We start from the raw sequence: 6,844 nt of genomic DNA, 5'->3' as shown, positions 1-6,844 counted from the left end.
AATATAAGTTTTTTTTTTAAGGTCCAACAAATACGTGTGTTCCGACGAAGATTGGAAGCTAAACCAGACTATTTTGGGTATCGCCAATCGAGTACAAACATTTTCTCACTGTAAACACGAATTAATGAACTGCGTGGATAGTTATAATTTGCATGGTTTTTATTAGAAGACTTGAATTAGTTTAACGACAAAGATTGGAAATTAAACGAGACTAACTAAACCCAAAATTAGGGAATCAGACTATTTTGAGCACCGTCAATTGAGCACGAACATTTTCTGACCACAAACGTAATTATACTTTGTATGATTTTCGTCCAAAAGATCCTATTTTTATCTCCTTCAGACCACTATTTAACATCATTTTCTTCCTCGCATCTCATCGCAATTACTTCTTCATCATCGCGCTCAATTTATTTTTCCTTGATTTTAGCTGTGTATATTTTGTTTCAGCTTGGAACCAGTGGAACAAATTGGTACGAATGGCGGTTATTGAAATTTTTGCGTTGGGTTTCTTGTGGATGACTAGATTTGGATTTGCTCATGGCTGGACAAGCGCTCATGCAACGTTTTATGGGGGTGGTGATGGATCCGGCACTATGGGTAACTGCTAAATTCTCTTTTATTCCCCATTCCATAGCAATGTAGTAATTTGATAGTGAATAATGCAAACAAATATGAAATATTGCAGGTGGTGCATGTGGGTATGGAAATCTATACAACCAAGGATATGGACTTAACACGGCAGCTCTAAGCACTGCTCTGTTCAACAATGGGCTCACCTGCGGAGCTTGCTTTGAAATAAAATGCACCGATGATCCACAGTGGTGCCATTCCAATTCAGTTGTGGTCACTGCTACAAATTTCTGCCCGCCTAACAATGCACTTCCTAACAATGCAGGGGGGATGGTGTAATCCCCCTCTTCAGCATTTTGATCTTTCAGAGGCAATGTTCGACCGCATTGCAATTCACAAGGCAGGCATTGTTCCTGTTCTCTACCGAAGGTCTCTCCCTCTCAATCCCTTTCTACTTAATAACTCTACTTTCATGAGATTAATAATTTTGTTGTTTATAATCTTTTATCATCAATGTTTCTAATATTGATATAGTATTATGCTAATACAAACAAGATAATTGTAGTGGATTTTCGATTCCAAAAATGTTGAATCTTGAAACTGTTGCAGAGTGGCATGCGAGAAAAGCGGTGGAATTCGGTTCACCATCAACGGCTGTTCCTATTTTAATTTGGTACTCATCATCAACGTGGGCGGAGCAGGGGACGTGAGTGCAGGTTCTAAAACTGGGTGGTAGGCCATGAGAAGAAACTTGGGCCAAAATTGGCAGAGCAATAGCTATTTGAATGGGCAAAGCCTGTCGTTTCGAGTGAGCACCAGTGATGGGAGAACAGTTACCTCCTATAATGTGGCTCCCTCCACCTGGCAATTTGGCCAGACTTTTACCGGTGCTCAGATATGAATGCAGAGCCTCACCGGCACCCCCATTCTCAGAATTTTCAATTTTATTGAAGTATATATAAATTGTAAGCGTCGGACAGAGGTGGATTCTTGACAGCTGCCCTTCTGCGCACTGTATTCTCATGCTTATCACTTATATTTTCTATATATTTCTAAGCCGTGCAAGTTATTATGTAATTGTTTATATTTACATTATTAGTCTGTCGAGGCAGTAATTATAGTCAACGAAATTGTTGTCTATAGTTTTTTTTTTCCCCTAATTTGATCAGGTTTTTTCAAATGGTTTATATTTTCTATAGAAAAAAAGTTTTTTTTTATTTTTAAAAAATTGATTGTTTAATTTATTTGAAGTTTTTAATTTTAATTTTTTATAAATTAAGGTTGTGTTATTAGAGAGTTAATAGTGAAGTTATTGATCATTTATTATGGTATGTTTTTAGGTTTTAAACTTATTAGATATTTATGATTTATGATGTAGTTGATAGGTTTTTTCATAGCGAAAATTTAAATTGATTTTACAATTTGCAAATTTTAATAAAAAATAAAATGATGACAACAATTGGCATGTGAATGGTATTATCATATTATTTTTTTATTTTCACGTTCTTAGGTTTCATCATTGGTGTATGGTGAATGCTTTATTGTAGAACTAGGGTTTGTTGTGGTTAGATCTTTTGTGGTTTTGCAATAGTTTATCATCATCATTTTTTTTCACCATATACAACATGAAACACCAGATATGACATGGAAAACCTGAGAGGAAAAAAAATCAAGGAGAATTCTAATTATCAAGTATAAAACACTTGTAGGGTGACATCAGTTAAGGTGATTTTTACAAAGGGTGGCTCACTACCAGAATGCTCAATGTAGGTGGGCTAACTACCTTAATAAAATCACTAGAAAAGGGCTCACTACCCAAAATAAGAAGAAAGAAAAATAAGTAGCAAACCTGCCACTAAGCTGCAATTTCGAAAGAGACCTTTGGCTCACTATTTCTGGTCATAACCATCTCATGTCATAATCAACACTTGTCATAATCTTGTGCACTCATATGTTCTCACCTTGGCTATATAACCAAGGGGTCCCCTATGTTATATCCATCCATAGAATCTAGTTGATCCATTTGTATTGCATCATTGATAGGAACACAACTTATTCTTGTCATATTTCTCTCTCGTTTTTGTGCTTTCTATTAGGCCTCTAGATATTGGGTGGCTACCTTCATAGCCAATTCTTACACATGGACTCTATCTTTACCATGCTTGGTGGAATGCTCTTTTTTTGTCCTATAGTCCCATTAAAATGTTATTCTAGAAAATGCTAATATAGTATTATTTTGGAGTATCATCAATCATCATGCCTATCCTTTCTCTCTTAGCACCTACTTGCTCCCTTAAAATATTGTGCAAATTCCTTTTTCATCACTTGGCAAAAGTATTAATCACCTAGGAATTTACTTGCTCTGATAGTGTTTTAAGTCAAAAAGGTGAAATATTTATTGATTATTTTATGCACATCAAACATGTTTAAATAGAAAAAATGCTATAGTTGTGATAATTTCTACCTATAACTACTTCGTATAACAGACAATATAATAGAACCAATTATTACACTGACATGAAATATCTAATTGTGTTGACACTAGATCTAGGCACTAGTAGCCCCTCAATTTGGACATTTTAACTATATTAAAGACCAAGACACTAGTTCCTAGTGCTAGCATCCTCCTAGTTTGGATAAAAATTAAAAATTTTGGATGTTGGCTTTAGGTACTTAATGGATATAATCTCACGTTAGACTCTCCTGAATATGTTACTTGTGAAAACGTGTTAACTGTGTATAAAAGCAACCCCCTCTTTCATTTGCAATATCTTTTCAAAATATTTCTCTCTTCAATCCTAAACAATCAAGATAAATCAAGTGAAGAATTTTGAGGGTATTATCAATCATGCAACAATTTTTTATCAAGTATCATCCATTATTTATTATTCATCCCTATTATCATGTTGTACTAAAATTTTGTAGGAATTCATGAGAAAAGATTAATACTACTTTACATCAAATTCAAGAAATGGTTTTATATTGTTGTAAATTATATTTGTAGACAAATTAATACTCAATTCAGCCTCAGTTTGTTGAATTTATCTTTTATGCCTTGATTGTGCTTGATTATACTCACACTAATGCCAAATACGTGTTCCTCATTCTTTTCTTGGTTCCTTGGACCTTTGTTTAGTCCATAAGGACTATACAAGGGTTTTTAGTGCCCTTGTCCTCCTAGACTAGGGCAACTAACACCCTTTTCTAGACCAAAAGGGCTCACTTTGAACCCTCTAACGGTGGGAAAATTTGAGTGAGAATTGATTTCTAATGTAGGCCTTCTTTGTAAATTTTAATACATTTCATGAGGATAGTTATGTAAGAAAGTTTATTCTCCTCTTTTGAAACATCTCTCAATTTAGAATTTAATTCTTCTTAAGAAAATTCAAGTGAGCAAGCAATCAAGCATCATTAGAATATTGAAGGAGAGGTGAAGTATTCATATTTCAAGCCCTCAAGATGGCATCTGTGATCAATTTTTAATGAAGATATTCACAAATTCCTACATGACAACATCAACCTTTTCATGAAGTATTCAAGACAAAGGAGATTCATAAAGGTGTAACATTTCAATTTCAAATACAGCCTCTACCCCATAAAGGAATGTTGTCTAGATTTTCTCCTTTAATTTATCATAGGGTTAATTCTAAACTTGGGGTTAAATCTAGGTAAACCTCTATCAACCTAAAACAAATTTCTTCTTTTGTGCATGTAGGTGAAAGAGTTGGAGCAAACAAATATAGATATAAAAAGTGTAGACTGAGACACACAAAACTAAATTTTGTATGAGCCAAAAAGATAGGACAAGGTCACCTAGCCTCATTTTTTGACACTTATCTAACAAAAATTTAGGGAGATACTCAAAACAACATCTCATTCTTGAATATTTTTCTGACAAATCTTCATCTGATACTTTCAAGAAAGGTCACCTAGCCCCATTGTCCAACATTTTTTAGCTCATATTTTAGACAGAGGTTCCTCTTTGCTTCCCATTTCCAAATTTGTACTTGATATTTGTATGTGTTTTGAAATTATCTATTCATGTTGATCATTATCAATTTCACATTATTAACCCTACTTCTTGCATTAAATCATTTCATATTCAAATACAACTTTCAACTGAAATAAGGAATATTGAATAAATTTTATGCTCAGGCCCTTCCTAATAGATTTACATTTGAGCCCATTGGATTCATTTTCTTTAACGCGGTGTATGATGTTTGATTCATAGTTTCAATGCATAAACTAGTGAACCCTATTTTCCAACATTATATTTTTGGTCAACTTGACTTGTGAATTACATAATTTCTAATTTATATACTTAGATCTAATTGTTATTACTATTATTTTCAGATTTAGAAGAATTGATTGTCCAAATCTATAATGTATTGTACTTAATTAAGTGGTTAGTTAATCATTCTATTTAAAAATTACATAGTTCAATCATTTCTCTTTCTTACATTATCAATTATTTGAGAGGCATTGAGTACAAATCTATTTCATTACCCTTTCTCTTATTTGTGTATGAGTTTTATGAAACTTTGTTTCATTACTCTTTCTCTTATTTGTGTATGAGTTTCATGAAACTTTGCCTTGATTTGAATATCTTAGTGAGAAGAAGTTATAGACTTATGGATTTTCAAATTTTAAATACAAAGGGTATTGAGCATGAGTTGACAAACCAACTCCATGGGAACTTGGGTGAATTCTCTATTCCTACACAAGACATACCTAAGATTGTGGAAAACCATTCCACTCATAATTCTCATGAAGAAGAAGCACTTTAAGTCAAGTGTCTATTTAACAATTGAGGAAGCTTGACTAAAAATTGGATGATGTTCAACAATGGAGGAGTCGATAACCCTTGGGTTGAGAGGAAGTCTCCTTGATTGTGAGTTTGAGGAGGATGGTTCTAAGTGATGAAAATGGTGTGAATGTGCTGCATATAATTTCTCATATCGTGGACAAATATATCATGCCAATGAAAAGTTGTTTTGAAGTGCTTCATTTCTCAAATCCTACAAATCAAGTTGATAATTCTATTCCTACATATTTTCCTAGTGTTTTTGTTGGCATTTTGATGTTTTGATTGTCATTGATGGACACACACTTTCTTGATGTATGAGTTATGCTCAACCGGTAATTACTCCAATCGATATTGTGTATTATTGGATGTATAGTCTTTAGACTATTGGTGTTTTGCAGAAAATGGTTTACCGGTCACAAATTGTATGAAAACCGCAAGCAGTATGAAGACCGCAAGTGGTACGAGGATCCCAAGCGGTATGAGGAGCTCAAGCGGTATAAAGGAACCAAGAAGTAGTTAACTTTTGATCGAAACACTATGATCTACTAGTCTTCATTTTTGACAATTGGTAATTGGTATATTGTATTAATCGGTATTACTCTGTGATGAGTTACCAACTAGTATTACTATAATGTGTGATGAGTTATCATCCACTGACACTTTGGTGGTGTTTTTGTGCCGTATTACCAAATGTTTCTAGATACACTTAACCTAGGAACTTGTAGTCTAATTCTATTGGACCGACATGAAATTAGTTTCCTTTATAAAGACATCATGTCTAGGGTTTGCATGTATGAGATAGAGTGTGAGACATAGAAGAGAAAATGTTATGTGCGATCATTGCAGAGAAGATTAGGTCTGTGTGAAGAGATAGAGTGTGGAGATATTGAAGACTGAATTAATGCTGAAATGCATTAACAATGAGCTGTCAAGGATCTAATTAAGTAGACTGTGCTATTGTCTAGATCATTCACTTGTTGATTACTAATATCTTCGACAAGTCTAAAACCCTTAACCGGGTAGGCCCAAGAAAGCCTTTGTAAATCCTCTAACAAGGTGGTTCACAATTGTGGATCTGAAATCCTTTAACAAGGTAGTCTTTAATAGGACTTATCTCCTAATAGAGATCTAGATTCCTAATAGGATTTGTTTTGGTGAAGAACATTGTATGACCTTAACTGGTCTGGTTACTATTCTGTAGATAGTTACTTGTGAGTTTCTGCTCACCGTGGTTTTTCCCATTTGGGTTTCCACGTCAAATATCTTGTGTTATGGTGATTGTGCTTTTGTGGGTGAATGCTTTGTTTTCTATTTGGTTTGCATTTATCTTAACTGGTTTATTAGTGAATTTGTTGCACCTGTTATCTGCTAAATTGTTTAAGAGATTGAGTACAGTATTTTTTGGTATACTAATTTACCCCCCCTCTTAGTATTCATTAGTGTTTACATAGACTCTTCCATCAT

At 33.9% G+C, this 6,844-nt stretch overlaps 1 pseudogene; it reads left to right on the top strand.

Moving 5' to 3' along the window:
* The first annotated feature begins 479 nt into the window (after positions 1 to 479).
* On the top strand, positions 480 to 1,474 carry LOC131026714 (expansin-A1-like; annotated as a pseudogene).
* The last annotated feature ends 5,370 nt before the right edge of the window (positions 1,475 to 6,844 follow it).

Source organism: Cryptomeria japonica, chromosome 10 (assembly GCF_030272615.1).
Source record: "Cryptomeria japonica chromosome 10, Sugi_1.0, whole genome shotgun sequence".
Classification (NCBI taxonomy): domain Eukaryota; kingdom Viridiplantae; phylum Streptophyta; class Pinopsida; order Cupressales; family Cupressaceae; genus Cryptomeria; species Cryptomeria japonica.
This window is presented reverse-complemented; position numbering and strand designations above follow the sequence as displayed.